Source organism: Ambystoma mexicanum, chromosome 2p (assembly GCF_040938575.1).
Source record: "Ambystoma mexicanum isolate Mex_15411 chromosome 2p, UKY_AmexF1_1, whole genome shotgun sequence".
In the NCBI taxonomy this organism is placed as follows: Eukaryota; Metazoa; Chordata; class Amphibia; order Caudata; family Ambystomatidae; genus Ambystoma; species Ambystoma mexicanum.
In genome coordinates, this window is record NC_090923.1 from 724,856,221 (window position 1) to 724,874,666 (window position 18,446).

The window sequence follows — 18,446 nt, forward strand, 5'->3', positions numbered from 1 at the left end:
AGGTTTCCTTAGTTCAGTTGTGATGATGGACCCTTGTTATTTTTGTACATAGTTCTTTGTTGCATGGAGAGTTTTTACATTTCACTTTGGACATAATTTTTTGGATTTGATTTTCTAGTTTTGTGTTTTTATGCGGACATGCAGATTATTTTTTCACATTTACATTGTAGTTAGTTTTCTTTCTTTGGCATTTGTATTTTTTTCAATACATTTTTTTTTCCATTGTTCACTGTGTGGTTTCATCTCATTGGTTTCATGCATGTCATGTTGTGTGTTTTCCCATTCAATTTGAAAATATGTGTGTGACGGACATGGGTTCATTTGCTTCATGTACATTGGGGGTGTAACATGTGATTTCCATTTCCATGTGGGTGAATGGGTTACTTGGTAGGTCTTTTTGGCTGTGGAGGATGACCATTACGCACATGATTGGGGATTGTGAGGACCTGGTGGGGGCTGCACATGGTGGCAGGGGGGTGGGGGTGATAGGGGACATGAGTGGGGGCCTGGTGGAGGGTGCCCCTGCACTGCTGGGGGGTGGGGGTGGTGGGAGACATGAGTGGGGGCCTGGTGGAGGGTGCCCCTGGTGGCGGGGGGTGGGGGTGATAGGGGACATGAGTGGGGGCCTGGTGGAGGCTGCCCCTGCACTGCTGGGGGGTGGGGGTGGTGGGAGACATGAGTGGGGGCCTGGTGGAGGGTGCCCCTGCACTGCTGGGGGGTGGGGGTGGTGGGAGACATGAGTGGGGGCCTGGTGGAGGGTGACCCTGGTGGCGGGGGGGTGGGGGTGATAGGGGACATGAGTGGGGGCCTGGTGGAGGCTGCCCCTGCACTGCTGGGGGGTGGGGGTGGTGGGAGACATGAGTGGGGGCCTGGTGGAGGGTGCCCCTGGGGGGTGGGGGTGGTGGGAGACATGAGTGGGGGCCTGGTGGAGGGTGCCCCTGCACTGCTGGGGGGTGGGGGTGGTGGGAGACATGAGTGGGGGCCTGGTGGAGGGTGCCCCTGGTGGCTGGGGGGTGGGGGTGGTGGGAGACATGAGTGGGGGCCTGGTGGAGGGTGCCCCTGCACTGCTGGGGGGTGGGGGTGGTGGGAGACATGAGTGGGGGCCTGGTGGAGGGTGCCCCTGGTGGCGGGGGGTGGGGGTGATAGGGGACATGAGTGGGGGCCTGGTGGAGGCTGCCCCTGCACTGCTGGGGGGTGGGGGTGGTGGGAGACATGAGTGGGGGCCTGGTGGAGGCTGCCCCTGCACTGCTGGGGGGTGGGGGTGGTGGGAGACATGAGTGGGGGCCTGGTGGAGGGTGCCCCTGGTGGCGGGGGGTGGGGGTGATAGGGGACATGAGTGGGGGCCTGGTGGAGGCTGCCCCTGCACTGCTGGGGGGTGGGGGTGGTGGGAGACATGAGTGGGGGCCTGGTGGAGGCTGCCCCTGCACTGCTGGGGGGTGGGGGTGGTGGGAGACATGAGTGGGGGCCTGGTGGAGGGTGCCCCTGGTGGCTGGGGGGTGGGGGTGGTGGGAGACATGAGTGGGGGCCTGGTGGAGGGTGCCCCTGCACTGCTGGGGGGTGGGGGTGGTGGGAGACATGAGTGGGGGCCTGGTGGAGGGTGCCCCTGGTGGCGGGGGGTGGGGGTGATAGGGGACATGAGTGGGGGCCTGGTGGAGGCTGCCCCTGCACTGCTGGGGGGTGGGGGTGGTGGGAGACATGAGTGGGGGCCTGGTGGAGGCTGCCCCTGCACTGCTGGGGGGTGGGGGTGGTGGGAGACATGAGTGGGGGCCTGGTGGAGGGTGCCCCTGGTGGCGGGGGGGTGGGGGTGATAGGGGACATGAGTGGGGGCCTGGTGGAGGCTGCCCCTGCACTGCTGGGGGGTGGGGGTGGTGGGAGACATGAGTTGGACATGGGTGTGGGCCTACTGGCAGGTGCCCCACAGTGCTGGGGGGTGGGGGTGGTGGGGGACATGAGTTGGACATGGGTGGGGGCCTGCTGGCAGGTGCCCCACAGTGCTGCGGGGTGGGGGTGGTGGGAGACATGAGTGGGGCCCTGGTGGAGGGTGACCCTGCACTGCTGGGGGGTGGGGGTGGTGGGAGACATGAGTGGGGCCCTGGTGGAGGGTGACCCTGGTGGCTGGGGGGTGGGGGTGGTGGGAGACATGAGTGGGGGCCTGGTGGAGGCTGCCCCTGCACTGCTGGGGGGTGGGGGTGGTGGGAGACATGAGTGGGGGCCTGGTGGAGGGTGACCCTGGTGGCGGGGGGGTGGGGGTGATAGGGGACATGAGTGGGGGCCTGGTGGAGGCTGCCCCTGCACTGCTGGGGGGTGGGGGTGGTGGGAGACATGAGTGGGGGCCTGGTGGAGGGTGCCCCTGGTGGCTGGGGGGTGGGGGTGGTGGGAGACATGAGTGGGGGCCTGGTGGAGGGTGCCCCTGCACTGCTGGGGGGTGGGGGTGGTGGGAGACATGAGTGGGGGCCTGGTGGAGGGTGCCCCTGGTGGCTGGGGGGTGGGGGTGGTGGGAGACATGAGTGGGGGCCTGGTGGAGGGTGCCCCTGCACTGCTGGGGGGTGGGGGTGGTGGGAGACATGAGTGGGGGCCTGGTGGAGGGTGCCCCTGGTGGCTGGGGGGTGGGGGTGGTGGGAGACATGAGTGGGGGCCTGGTGGAGGGTGCCCCTGGTGGCTGGGGGGTGGGGGTGGTGGGAGACATGAGTGGGGGCCTGGTGGAGGGTGCCCCTGCACTGCTGGGGGGTGGGGGTGGTGGGAGACATGAGTGGGGGCCTGGTGGAGGGTGCCCCTGGTGGCTGGGGGGTGGGGGTGGTGGGAGACATGAGTGGGGGCCTGGTGGAGGGTGCCCCTGCACTGCTGGGGGGTGGGGGTGGTGGGAGACATGAGTGGGGGCCTGGTGGAGGGTGCCCCTGGTGGCTGGGGGGTGGGGGTGGTGGGAGACATGAGTGGGGGCCTGGTGGAGGGTGCCCCTGCACTGCTGGGGGGTGGGGGTGGTGGGAGACATGAGTGGGGGCCTGGTGGAGGGTGCCCCTGGTGGCTGGGGGGTGGGGGTGGTGGGAGACATGAGTGGGGGCCTGGTGGAGGGTGCCCCTGGTGGCGGGGGGGTGGGGGTGATAGGGGACATGAGTGGGGGCCTGGTGGAGGCTGCCCCTGCACTGCTGGGGGGTGGGGGTGGTGGGAGACATGAGTGGGGGCCTGGTGGAGGGTGCCCCTGGTGGCTGGGGGGTGGGGGTGGTGGGAGACATGAGTGGGGGCCTGGTGGAGGGTGCCCCTGCACTGCTGGGGGGTGGGGGTGGTGGGAGACATGAGTGGGGGCCTGGTGGAGGGTGCCCCTGGTGGCTGGGGGGTGGGGGTGGTGGGAGACATGAGTGGGGGCCTGGTGGAGGGTGCCCCTGCACTGCTGGGGGGTGGGGGTGGTGGGAGACATGAGTGGGGGCCTGGTGGAGGGTGCCCCTGCACTGCTGGGGGGTGGGGGTGGTGGGAGACATGAGTGGGGGCCTGGTGGAGGGTGCCCCTGGTGGCTGGGGGGTGGGGGTGGTGGGAGACATGAGTGGGGGCCTGGTGGAGGGTGCCCCTGGTGGCGGGGGGGTGGGGGTGATAGGGGACATGAGTGGGGGCCTGGTGGAGGCTGCCCCTGCACTGCTGGGGGGTGGGGGTGGTGGGAGACATGAGTGGGGGCCTGGTGGAGGGTGCCCCTGGTGGCTGGGGGGTGGGGGTGGTGGGAGACATGAGTGGGGGCCTGGTGGAGGGTGCCCCTGCACTGCTGGGGGGTGGGGGTGGTGGGAGACATGAGTGGGGGCCTGGTGGAGGGTGCCCCTGGTGGCTGGGGGGTGGGGGTGGTGGGAGACATGAGTGGGGGCCTGGTGGAGGGTGCCCCTGCACTGCTGGGGGGTGGGGGTGGTGGGAGACATGAGTGGGGGCCTGGTGGAGGGTGCCCCTGGTGGCTGGGGGGTGGGGGTGGTGGGAGACATGAGTGGGGGCCTGGTGGAGGGTGCCCCTGGTGGCGGGGGGGTGGGGGTGATAGGGGACATGAGTGGGGGCCTGGTGGAGGCTGCCCCTGCACTGCTGGGGGGTGGGGGTGGTGGGAGACATGAGTTGGACATGGGTGTGGGCCTACTGGCAGGTGCCCCACAGTGCTGGGGGGTGGGGGTGGTGGGGGACATGAGTTGGACATGGGTGGGGGCCTGCTGGCAGGTGCCCCACAGTGCTGCGGGGTGGGGGTGGTGGGAGACATGAGTGGGGCCCTGGTGGAGGGTGACCCTGCACTGCTGGGGGGTGGGGGTGGTGGGAGACATGAGTGGGGCCCTGGTGGAGGGTGACCCTGGTGGCTGGGGGGTGGGGGTGGTGGGAGACATGAGTGGGGGCCTGGTGGAGGGTGCCCCTGCACTGCTGGGGGGTGGGGGTGGTGGGAGACATGAGTGGGGGCCTGGTGGAGGCTGCCCCTGCACTGCTGGGGGGTGGGGGTGGTGGGAGACATGAGTGGGGGCCTGGTGGAGGGTGCCCCTGGTGGCTGGGGGGTGGGGGTGGTGGGAGACATGAGTGGGGGCCTGGTGGAGGGTGCCCCTGCACTGCTGGGGGGTGGGGGTGGTGGGAGACATGAGTGGGGGCCTGGTGGAGGGTGCCCCTGCACTGCTGGGGGGTGGGGGTGGTGGGAGACATGAGTGGGGGCCTGGTGGAGGCTGCCCCTGCACTGCTGGGGGGTGGGGGTGGTGGGAGACATGAGTGGGGGCCTGGTGGAGGGTGCCCCTGGTGGCGGGGGGGTGGGGGTGATAGGGGACATGAGTGGGGGCCTGGTGGAGGCTGCCCCTGCACTGCTGGGGGGTGGGGGTGGTGGGAGACATGAGTGGGGGCCTGGTGGAGGCTGCCCCTGCACTGCTGGGGGGTGGGGGTGGTGGGAGACATGAGTGGGGGTCTGGTGGAGGCTGCCCCTGCACTGCTGGGGGGTGGGGGTGGTGGGAGACATGAGTGGGGGCCTGGTGGAGGGTGACCCTGGTGGCTGGGGGGTGGGGGTGGTGGGAGACATGAGTGGGGGCCTGGTGGAGGGTGCCCCTGCACTGCTGGGGGGTGGGGGTGCAGGGGGACATGAGCAGGTGTGCAGGGTAGTCCCCTGTTTTGTGGGCTGCCTGCAGGGGCTGTGGAGGGTGTACAGGGAACACCTGTGAGGACCCACCCAGCCTAATTGCGTGTGATAATTCCCGCACACCCCTGTAATACACGTACCAAGCCAAATCGCGTGTGATAATTCCCACGCACCCCTGTAATACACGTACCTGGCCAAATCGCATGTGAAACTTCCCGCGTACCCCTGTAATACACGTACCCTGGCCAATCGCGTGTTGAACTTCCCGGGTACCCCTGTAATACACGTACCCTGGCCAATCGCGTGTTAAACTTCCCGCGTACCCCTGTAATACACGTACCCTGGCTAATCGCGTGTATAACTTCACGCGTACCCCTGTAATACACGTACCCTGGCCAATCGCGTGTTAAACTTCCCGCGTACCCCTGTAATACATGTACCCTGGCCAATCGCGTGTTAAACTTCCCGCGTACCCCTGTAATACACGTACCCTGGCTAATCGCGTGTTAAACTTCCCGCGTACCCCTGTAATACACTTACACTGGCTAATCGCGTGTTTAACTTCCCGCCTACCCCTGTGATACACGTACCCTGGCCAATCGCGTGTTAAACTTCCCGCGTACCCCTGTAATACACGTACCCTGGCCAATCGCGTGTTAAACTTCCCGCGTACCCCTGTAATACACGTACCCTGGCCAATCGCGTGTTAGACTTCCCGCGTACCCCTGTAATACACGTACCCTGCCTAATCGCGTGTATGACTTCACGTGTACCCCTGTAATACACTTACCCTGGCTAATCGCGTGTTAAACTTCCCGCGTACCCCTGTAATACACGTACCCTGGCCAATCGCGTGTTAAACTTCCCGCGTACCCCTGTAATACACATACCCTGGCCAATCGCGTGTTAAACTTCCCGCGTACCCCTGTAATACACGTACCCTGGCTAATCGCGTGTATGACTTCACGTGTACCCCTGTAATACACTTACCCTGGCTAATCGCGTGTATGACTTCACGTGTACCCCTGATATGCACGTTACCCGCTTTGCGTTCCTTGTTTGGCTGCCCTGTAAACTGGTCCAGGGTTAGCGCAGCCCTTTGCGATGATTTAGCGATTTTGCTGGCTTTTCCTTGCGCGAGGGCGTTCTTGGGGGCGTTACTGGCGCTGCTGCAGGGTCGCTGCGATACTCTGCGCCACGGCTGGTTTGGGAGCATGAAATCCATGAATACGCTGTGCGCGGAAATCGGTTTTAGCGCACGTGCCTGGCGCAGTCAATCGCACGCGGACACTCTGCGCCAGCCGCTTGCGACACTTTTCTGCGAAATTCTATGAATTACCCTGTTACTGTTTCCATATGAAAAAGTAAGTACAATACTACTATAATGTTCTAACTGTTAAACAAACTAGAATGTTAGTATTGCAGAACAAACAACTGTTTTAATTCTATACCATTAAATTTAGCATTAGTGCTTCCCCTCAAAACTAGCTTACTTTGTATTACCATCTGAACCCCAGTATAGTAACAAACAAATACAAGAATAGCCTTCCCAACTTGTTGTAGCTGGCCATTGCACAATCACACACCTCCACATACATCCTTACCATCATACTCAGACACTCATGCACACAGCACACATACATTGCAGAACAGCCCAACCCACACTTTCTTTTTTTCTCCAACAGACCCCAAAGAATGCCTACCAAAAAGCAACTCCATAAAAAGCAACACAGAAGTAGAGCAAATCAAGATAAAATTGTCCAAAATGAGCATCCGTCTCTAGCAGAATTTGTACAAAAAGTTCAAACAAAACAGCTAATACAGTAATTAAACGAAACAAGCTTCCAGAACAGAAACGTTGCCTCCTCTTTCAAAATGTAAAATGAAACAAAGTGATTAACAAGAATTCACTACTGCTAACACTGCACCTATAAATCTTGATGTAGTGGCAAGTAAACATAACAAAAAAAGTATTTTACAAAAAATGTTCCAGCACAGAGTCCTTCAGAACCTTATAAAAACAGAAGAGAAATCATGCACAACCCTTAAAACCTACCGTAGAAAATGAATCTTATAAGCTCTCACAGGAAGTTATTTACTTTAGTTTTAAACATAATGAAACTAACTACTAAACTACAAAAAAGACTTCTCAATAAACAGAATGTCAACAAAAATAACTTCTTAAATATCTGTGGAGGTGAATTGAGTTACACCACGAGCACAGAACCATATTTTAATGAAGAAGCATACAAACAAAAGCAAACACAATTGCCATACATAGCAATGGACAAGGGTATGAAAACTTAATAATACCATAATGGAACAAGAAATGCTGCTTACAAAAATATCCCCAGAAAATTCAGTATCACCACTCCATTCCACTGAACCAAAAACGTCCAGTGTACAAATGGCTGCGCACGCCAATGTGTAACATTGCCAAAAAATCTTTCCAATCTTTACGCAGGTTCTTCAATCAGTATGTGAAAGGCAAAGTCAAATTCAAAATGAAACTACTACAAAATATGGATACCCGCCCAGTGTGCAAATACACAGGACTACAAGGACATTCATTAGCCTGCATTTCAGGACCTATGTGCAAAAGCACCTTCCATCATATCAAAATGATATCAACACACCATTCAACTATAAGAAATCTGTTCCATAAGCTGTACTATGCTAAAAGTCCTGCTTTAGCACTAGCCAATTTAAATAACAATCTTCTACATGGTACAGCCAAAGAACTACTTGAAGAAATAGAGCATATCCAGAGAAAATATTTTGGAAGTGAAAGCCACTTACAAAATGCAATAGCTTTACAACAGACTAGCAACAATTGTACAGATGGCAGCCTTCTACTACACACATACCAAAAAGAAATATTAAAATTTAAAAGTACATCCGCTGAAGTACCAAACCATGTCTGTGTGTGTTGCCGCAGAACTTTTTATAAAATGAGCACAAAAACTGTAGACATAACATACAAAATAGAAGACAATGAAGATTCCAAATGGTTTGAATTAACTCTCTACCTTATATCAGAAAACAAATATGAAATTACTGACCCCTTAATACTTTGCAGTTACTGCACTGCAAAACTTGACAACAACCAAACTCCTTCACGTGCTATCACAAATAACTTGGAATTGTTCCCACTACCAAAACCCCTGCAACAACTCAATTTATATGAGAACATCATATTTCAAACAGTGCACCCATTTCAAACAATAATACGCCTTTAACCAAAAACAGCAAAATTACCTCCCTCTGAATTAGTGAAAGGCATTTGTGGCAAAGTAGTTTATTTACCATTAGAACTGAAAGAAAATGTACACACTCTGGGAGTACAACGTCCAATAGATCAATCTTTAATTGTCTTAGTAAATGGTGTACCTACAAAAGACAAAATAAGTTGGCAACAACTCGTGGACTTATATACATTTAGACAAGCCTTGCAATATCCAAAAGACAACAATTAATACTACAAAGAAATTAATATTGAAGAATACCTGCGAGAAACCATTGAAATAATTCAAGAGTCACCAGAAACTGATCAATTTAAACTTCTAGATCCTGCTACAGTATCCAATATTTAAAACCATTATACAATTCATCCATTAGACTCTAAAGACACCATAGATGATGCACTGGAAAAGTACCAAATGCGACAAGCCAAAGGATCGCCAATCAGCATATGGGAAAAAAGTATAGAAGCATGTGCCTTTCCTCTACTCTTTCCTCCTGGAAAAGGAAAACAGCATCAGAATACCGCTCTTTACGAATGTATTCTGAAGATCCACATTTTGTCTAAATCTGGGAATACATATTCCACCTACTCTTTGAAAGTGAACTAGCAACTCTATGCTATGGAGTTGCACACACATTGAAATCAGGTACCCATTTTCAAAATATGTCAGCTACCCAATTACTACAAAAAGTGCAAGAAAAAGATGAGGTTCTACAATTAAGCATTACAAATCTTTTAGCAAACATGCGTGGTACAAAAGAATACTGTTTCCGATGATGTATGTTGTATGATAAGAAACCTTGGCCCACCCACTTGGTTTGTTAAATTAAGTTGTGCAGAATATGCATGGGGAGATTTACATGATTTCCTACGCATAGCAAACAAAAACAAAACAAACATAGATATACTAACACCTGGAGAACTCTGCTCTCTAGAAACTGTTAATGTTTCAAGATATTTCCATCATCGCTTCATTGCTATGCTACACTTTCTTTGTAATAAAACTGTTCCTCCCTTTGGAGAAGTGCAACACTTCTTTTGGAGAAGAGAATACCAAGCCAGAGGAGCACCACTTATCCACATGCTTTTATGGATTAAAGATGCCCCTAAATTTGGTCAAGACAGTGATGACACTGTTTTACAGTTTATCGAAAAATATATCACTTGTGAAATTCCTTCACAAACAACAAATAGTGACCTCCATGCACAGATTTTACAATTTCAAAGACAAAAATGTGGGAAATATTGTCATCGCAAATATAAAAACAAAGGGAAATACTACACCAAATGCCGCTTTGGTTTCCCTAGACCAGTTACAACAACAGGTCAAGCAAACAACTTCATGTCTTCAGTTAGACATAGTGTCAAAGGCAAATCACCTAAGAACACATATTACATAAAAAGGACAGAAGAAGCAAAATATATCAATGATTACAATGCAATCATTGCCCTCTTATGGAATGCAAACATAGATGTGCATTACATTGCAGACAATTCCACTGCAGTTGAATGATATGTCACAGCCTACTTAACCAAAGCAGAGAAAACATAGCTTCAGGACCTCTGGGATGACTTATCTGACAAAACAATGTCACAGAAATTGTACAGTTTAGGCATAAAAATGCTCTCTCATAGAGAATGTGACTGCTATGAAGCTGCAGACCGTTTAATCGGTACTGCTTTGCATGGCAAATTTGAAAATATAGTATGGCTAAGTCTTGGTCCTGCTAAATGTAGAAAAAGAGTTCTCAAATCATATGAGGACATAGAAACAATAGCCAAAAATGATCCCAAAGGCCAAGACATTTTCAAAAACAATTTACTAGACACATACTACCCAAACAGAAGTACCACTTTGGAAACCATGTGTCTATACCACATAGCCCAAAACTTCACATACAAAAATTATATAAAACCAGATGAAAACAAAGGTAGATACAGAGTGACAAATTGTGAAGGCAGCTTAGTGAAACTTACCAAACAAAGCTTAATCATATCAAATTGTCATTAAAAACTCCTCAACATAAAGAACTATATTACATGTCCCTGTTACAAATTTTTAAACCATGGAGAAAAGAAGAAGAGTTACTAGATATCTATGACTCCTATGAAGACGCTTTCAAAGCAAATAAAAGTACTAGAACAGATGTAAACTTTACACAGTACAAAACCATGTTGCATGATGAACAGCAACACGAAGAGGAACTCCAGGCCCAACTAGATGAGTACACTCATGACAGTAGTCAACCTTCTGTAACAGGAAGCCAAGAACCACTGGGACAGCCACTAATAGCAAATGAGGCAGAATTAGCTATGACAGAAGTAGAAAACACCATGTGTCACTATAAATAAGCTACAGAAGACTTCACTGTACTGAAATCAAAACTGAACAATGAGCAGCGTAGCATTTTCCAAGAAGTAACAAAACAAATTGAACATGGTGTACAACATGAAAATAAAAACTGTACCTACCAAAACTACAAACCTATACTGCTATACGTCAGTGGTCAAGCTGGTTCAGGCAAAACATTCTTAATCAAAATCATCAGCATGTTCCTTCAACAATTGACAACCAACAAACAGTCAGCGTTTGTAACTGCCCCCACAGGTTTAGCTGCCTACAACATAGGCGGTCTCACTTTACACCAATTACTACTCCTTCCAGTAGAACACCAAAACAAATTAGATTATTACAAACTTTCTACAAAAGCTGCAATGGAACTACGCAGAGTTTGGAAACAAATGAAAATGCTACTAATAGATGAAGTGAGCATGGTCTCCAAACTAATGTTGGCTTTGATTCACCTGAGATTACAAGAGGTACTCAAAACAGACTACAAAGAGCTCTTTGGAGGAAAACACATTATTGTTTTTGGAGATCTTCTTCAATTAACACCAGTGAAAGGTGAACCTATTTTTAAAACCTTAGGGCACAAACTCTGCCGGATAGCTCTTGGCAGCATAGGAAATGTCAACCTTTGGCAACATTTCCAATACAGAGAATTAACAGAAAACATGTGCCAGTCTGCAGACCTCACATACGCCAACATTTTAAAAAGTATTAGAGTTGGTGAACTATCTCAAGAAGCACAAGCAATATTAAAAACCCACCACATCCATGCACTCTATGGCCATACCTCATGTGCTAATGATGTCATGGAACAATTAGCAGACAGAAATGTCAATTGTATGTCCTTGATGCCAACTCTTGCAAGCTGTTCAAAATTCAATGAAACAATGTTGAAAAAATAAATGCAACCAATAATTGAAATTTGCTCCACAAACTGGACGTACATGGTATGACACTACCCATGTGTCAACTAGCCACACCAAGACTAAATACCTTAGAAAACTATCTCTAACACAGCTGATTGGGAGAAAATATTAAAATTATCTTTAAACTGTATGTTTAAGTAATGCTTAAACGTAACCTTGATGTGGAGCAAGGACTAGTTAATGGAGCACTTGGTACAGTTGTTGGCTTTCAAACATAACCACGTGACAACAACATTCAGTTTGTCAATATTCTCTTTGACAAACTATCAGAAGTTAAAAGGATAGGGCGCTCAACAGCCTGCTTCCTTCTTTTCAAAGACATGTATGTACGCAGAGAACAATTTTCTCTAACTCTACCATATGCAGTCACTGTTCACAAATCACAAGGTCTTACCCTAGATAAAGCATTGATAGATATTGGGAGCACAGTCTTTAAAGAAGGCATGAGCTATGTAGCACTATCACGCTTACGTACACTTGACAGACTATTTCTAATCAACTTTGATGCAAGTAAAGTAAATGCTGATATTCCTTGCATTCTCAAATACAATAGACTACGTTCACTGTACACCCCCATCTAAAAACCTATCCTGTTCCACAACAAGCAAAACGTTGTATAAGAAAACTACTTCAAACTGAAACGATACAGGATCTCACTGCAATTCCTCCAAAGAAAGTAAAAGAAGCTAATACTTCATCAATTACCACAACCAAAGAAGAATTTACTGCTCAAAGTAACTCGAGTACTTCTTCAAAGAAGCAACACACACATTCCGAACAAATGCCTTGGACACAGAACTGTCAGGTCCATTCAAATTTTCAAATTTTCAAATATAACTGGTGTAAATTGCCACGCAAATGTAGCAATAAATATTCTATTCCAATTGCCACCAATTATTGACAGCATTTACTTACACAATACAGACCAATTGTGTTTACAAATGTTAGTCCTTCATAGAAATGCAACCAACAATCCTGACAACACCTACAGTGTTCATGGAATAAGACAAATTCACTATAAACTCACAAGATGATCCACAAGCATTTCTAATGAACTTACTACAAGTATTGGAAAACAAAAACATAACTATAAATGAAATCTTCTAGATTTCATACATGTGGAAACATACATGCACTCTTTGCAGCCATGTGGCACAGGAACAAATCCCTAATGAACGCTTTGTGTATGTATCCATACCTAACTGTGAATCCATTACATTTCAGCAACTTGTACAAAATGGAAACCATGGCAGATTATGTACTACCTGCAATTCAGATAATCGCTCCACCATACAAATACAGATACATAGTAAATATGTAATAATAATGCTTTTACGTTACAATGCAGATGGTACCAAAAACAAGTGCAAGCTGACTGGATTTACACATGGTCAAGTATCACTTGGTAAGAAAACCTTCACAACAATAGGTATAATCTACCATGAAGGAGCCACAACCAATGCAGGTCACTACACTGCATATATAAAAAAAACAAATGCGGATGGTTTGAATGTAATGATACCATTACTCTAAAACAAAGATTACCAGCAAATCTTGTAAAAGCTTATTTAATATTCTTAAAACCAAAATTTTACAACTAATCTATGCATAAACATAAACAAAACTTCAATTACAAAACTATAAACAGTTAGAATACGCCAAGTGGTATCTAACTCCCCCAAAAAATCTGCAACAAGCCAACAGATAGAAGATTAGCATAAAACTATAAGTAAACAATTAGAATACACCAACAAGTATCAAACCGCCCCAAAAACATGCAATAGCCAACAAATAGCAAGAAACAACAAATAAACACTGAAAACAAAGAAATAAATATATTGTACACTAACAAAAAAGGTTTTTGTTTTAATCCAGCATGGATTTCTTTTCCCACAGACCCAATGATTTAATAAACAAACACAGAAACTGAGCAAATTGCACAGCACACTGGTTTGAAATATAGTACTTCTAAAGTACTAAATATGAGGTTCAAAATAATGCAGAAATGACTATAATGCAATGCAATAACTCATTATGAACTACCTACACTAACATAAGATCGTGTCTTTTATCGCAGAGATTGAAAAAGAATATCTGCTCCAGTTACCTAAGTCATGAAAACAATATATCCAATCACAAACAGTCAAACAGTAAGTATATAATAATTCAACTGACAAATACTGCTGCATAACACAACCATTGAAGCAAACATCTAACAATACACCACAATCCAAAATGCTTACTTGCATGGATATGTTATACTGAAGTGCTAGTTACCAAACTCTACAATCTTGATTGCATGACTTAGCCAAAACTTCACATACAAATCAAACAGTACACAAACTTTTGATTTGTGGATATTTGATGGATGTTTGATTCTATGGGTGTGTTATGCTGCGGTGGTTGTTGCCAGGGCCTAGAATCTTGGGTGCATGGCCGAAGGTTCCACACGCTTCCACCAATGACATTGAAGAGCTCTAAATGTAACAGTATCAGTTCTGTACAACAGTCCTCTGCAAACACAACACACCCAAAAACTTTGTTGTGCACTCCCTGTGGCTCCACAGTCCCACTTCCATGGCTGCCATCCTGATCTCCAGATGTGGCTTTCGTGCTGCGTGCGAGCATGGGGGAATAACTTGCAACCAGGGTAGGGAGAGTTCATTGTAAGAGGCGGCTCTGAAAAGAGCTTTTTTTTTAGATGCTTCTAGAGAAACACCTTTTTGACTTCTTATTTGATTTTGTGCTTTCTTGTGCAGACGTTGTTACAGTAAACTCTTCACCGCATCTTGTAGATGGGCAAACAAAACAGCATTACCAATGGGCGACAAAGAAATGCCATTTGTTTTGAAAAATTCTGCATTTCCACAACTAATGAGGTCATTGTTGCATAAAAACGTCCCAGCAGCGGACAAAAAAGTATACATGTTTCTGTTGATGAGACGCCTCCGTGCCTCTGGCTCGGAACAACTTCCAAGACCAATGACCCATACGCTTCGTGTTGTTATGGATGAGAAAAGCACCTTGGCAGTGGGAAAAAGCCTCTTCACTAGATTTAGGAACCTCTTCAGTCGAGGGAACAAGCCTAAACAAGACACGTAACCCATATGCATGCTGCCGTAGTGGATGACGATAACATCGGCTCTAGCAAAAGGGACCAGGTCTTTTCCAAATACATGCATGTCGGCAAAACTGCGCTCGTAGACAGGGCATACATGTGCAGATCTAGCAGAAAGGTATCACCTATAAGCAACACAATGTGTTTTTCGCCATGTCAGCCAGCCTCACCACGCAGAGTGTAATGTACAGCAGACCGTCCCTTCCTGTGAACCATTCCCACAGTACACGATTGTATAATCTCGAAAATCCCATTTCCATTGGCCAACAAGATAAGAAGCGCAGATTGTGGTACATGCAGTGCCCAAAGTACCGCATGGGAAGCACCCCATTAAAGCAGAAGCTGTCCTCCTTCCCTTTGCACTACCTTTTGTCCAGCACAACCTCATTGGGTACGGGTAAATGGGCACACACGATTCCACCAATGCCATCCAAGACATTACCATCTAACACTGTCAGTTCTGCACAACACTTCATAGGAACCGTTACAAATTCAGCCTGCTAGTCTACTGTCACTGGACAGCACGTCCAGTAGAAAGTTCAGTAAAAGATTGAAAGATTTGTGCATCCACATTCATCCACCAGCGCACCCATCACCACAAAATGGAGGTACGGAAACTTTTTCTGCACTATGTGTATGACTGTGCTATAAGTGCCTCTGCGCATGGTATCTGCCACTGAGCGGCCATTACGTTCTTTAAAGCATACTGTTTTTTTTCCCATCCCCTACCATGAAGTGGCACTTCAGTGATATGTGCTTCCATCATTCTCATTTAGCCATATCATACAGTGTAATATCGAAACAGAAACTCTCTGCCTTCCTTCCGACAATGCTATGAAATGTTTTGCCCACTAACCCACCTCGTACATAAATCGTTATAAAATGCTACCAATAGCAGCATTGAATGTATGGTACCAACCAAAAGCAACTTTCCAAAAGATCACTGTTTGCACAGCTGTACTTCTGTCTACGCTGCACTATTGCAACAGGTTCTTTTTAAATCTGCCCCCTTCTACTCTCCGCCCTCTGGAACGCATTCAGAAGAGGAGTAAGTGACTTGGGATGGTATCTCTCCTTAACTGAAATGTCGCTATTAGCTCCCAGTGGCTGCTAGGAATAAAGTGAGAAGACTGCATTATGCGGAAGGCCTTCTGGCCCCTGGTACCTCAATACCTTCAACTGCAACTCCCTATATGTTTGCGTGCACAAGCTCTTCCCTCATCTGCCTCCAACTCCCTCAGGGTCAGGTGCTTCTGCAAAAAACCAGTTGGTGGTAGTTGTGCTTTTTTGCCTGTGGCCTCCCTCTGCAACAGCCTCCCTGGCTCCCTGACACTTGAGGGGAACCATTGCCGGTTCCGGAAGCACCTCAAAGCCTTTCTCTTAGCTTCTGCTGTTTCTGCTCTTCTCCCCGGCTGGCTGCCTGACGTAAACTGATTCTGCACTACTTACCTGGTGACTCCGTGATGTCGGGCCCATGTCAACTCCCCCCGCCAGTCGAACGCCTGCACTGGCTTTCTAGCAAACCCTGCATTTGAGAACTGTTTTCTGTATGCCTAACAATGCATCCACCACCTGTTGTGTGCACTTATCCGTGCATTTGGCACAATTGGCCCTTATTGTTACTTACTGTAATTTGTTCTTCTTCCCATGTACTTTACCTTTTACCTTCCCGCCCTCCACCCATGCACTTGGCCGATCTAAGTCAAACCTGGTCTAGTAGGGTCATTGTCTCTGTCTCCCGTCTGTTTCCCTTCCCAGGCCTCGTTGCGCTTTGCTAGACGTGTGTGTAAGGCCATTACGAATGCTATAGCATACAATTGCACATCATATGATATCATATGCACAACAGTAGGATGTCTGCCATTTACTGTGTACACTGCAAAGTTGTTTTTTGTTTTCCGCTGTACCCCACTTACTGCACACTTTTCAAATAATATTGCCCACACGCAGCACAGCTTGCATGTTACTAACTGCAAATGAATACCTACAGTTCATGCATACACCTTGCACACTTCCACCATAGCCTTCTGCACTTCTTTGTGCAAAGAGACCTTCTGTCACAGTGTTTGCGTACACACCAGACCCACCAACCTTATAGAGCAGTGTCTTTCACTCCACAATTTCCTTTCCATGACTCCCATCCAGAAAATGGCTGGATGTGGCACGTGGAAGCGTGAAAGTACCTCGTAATCCGCTGAGTTTTCGTTCCAAGGAGGGCAGCGTGGATTGGGGGAGTAAATGATAAACAGGGTAGGAGTTTGGGTTTGTAGCACTGTCTCAGAAAATAAAAGTTTTTTTTAAAAAAAAAATGTCCTGTTGTTATGTATGTGCTTGCATACAATTATTTATTTTTTAATCTCTTTCGATGAATTTCTGTTTGCTTCTCCTCCTCACATTTGTACAGACTGAATGTCAACGCTTCTCTTACAGTTCTACAGGATTGTCTGCAACGCTGCATGCACAGTGGCAAACAAAACAGTATTGCCAACAGAGGTAAAAAAGGCCATTTCCTTGGAACCACTGCAAGTCTTGCTCATTACTGCTGACATAGTCGGTGCAGAACATCAGAGCACTGCACATAAAGTCACACATGCTTCCGTTTATGAAACACCTCCTGACCTCTGGCTGTGGGCAAATTACGCCGGCATGGTCCCATGCACCTCTTGGTGGTATGGAGAAAATCACCTTGGCAGTGGGAAAAATCTGCATCACTGCTGTCATCAACTTCTTGAGGTGACGGAGCAAACATCAGCACGACATGTACCCCAAATGTAGTGCTTCATAATGCACAACCACAACATCCACACTGCCGACAGAGGCCACACATGTACAAAGGAGAACCATGGCACCGAAACCTCACTCATACACGGTGTCTCAAAAAAGCCTCCATTCCTTCCAACTGAAAGTTAGTATCAAAGCCTCTTTCCACGGCATACCTCAGCAGATCTTGCACAAAGGTATCACCCACGATGAGCAATCTGCATCTGTCAACCTCACTGCATCGAGGTTTGGGGAAATATATCACTGCCCCTTCCAGTGAACCACACCCTCGACAACTGATTGGATAATCCCTGCAGTTCCATTTGCAAAGGCACAATGATCAGAAGGGCAGATTGTAGCACATGCGCCTTCCAAGCTTCAGCAAGGGCCACACCCCAGTAAAGCACAGATACTCCTTATTCCGTTTCCACTATTGTATATGCAACACTCCCGCATTAGGTAATATTCAATAGTCACACACATGTAGCATTCACATCCAAGACCTCTGCATCGAACACTATCATTTCTGCACTGCACTGCAGACATATCTTTGCACACTCACAGTACAGGTCTTGTGTGATGTGAAAGCACCTCCAGGTAACAGCTCTCCAAAATGATGTACGCTCTCAGTGTCCAATTTTAACCCAGAGCGGCACCCAGCACCACAAACTGCAGTTAGCCATAGTTTCTTTCCTCCCAGTACTCCACCAACTCCAATGATAAAATACTTCAAAGTGCAGTACAGTAGTTAGTAATCTTCACACTGCATACTACTCAAGCACATAAACTATGCAGTTGAACTCTATGCACTGGTACACACACACTTTCTCACCACAGCACTCCGTGGACACACCATGTGTAAACAATGAGCACACCCATGAAATCAACAATGCATGCACAACTCACAAACCACACACGAGACACAAAAATCTGAGGCGTAGTTGCAAGCAACCCACATAGCTGTTCGTGTAAGGCTTCCAGCC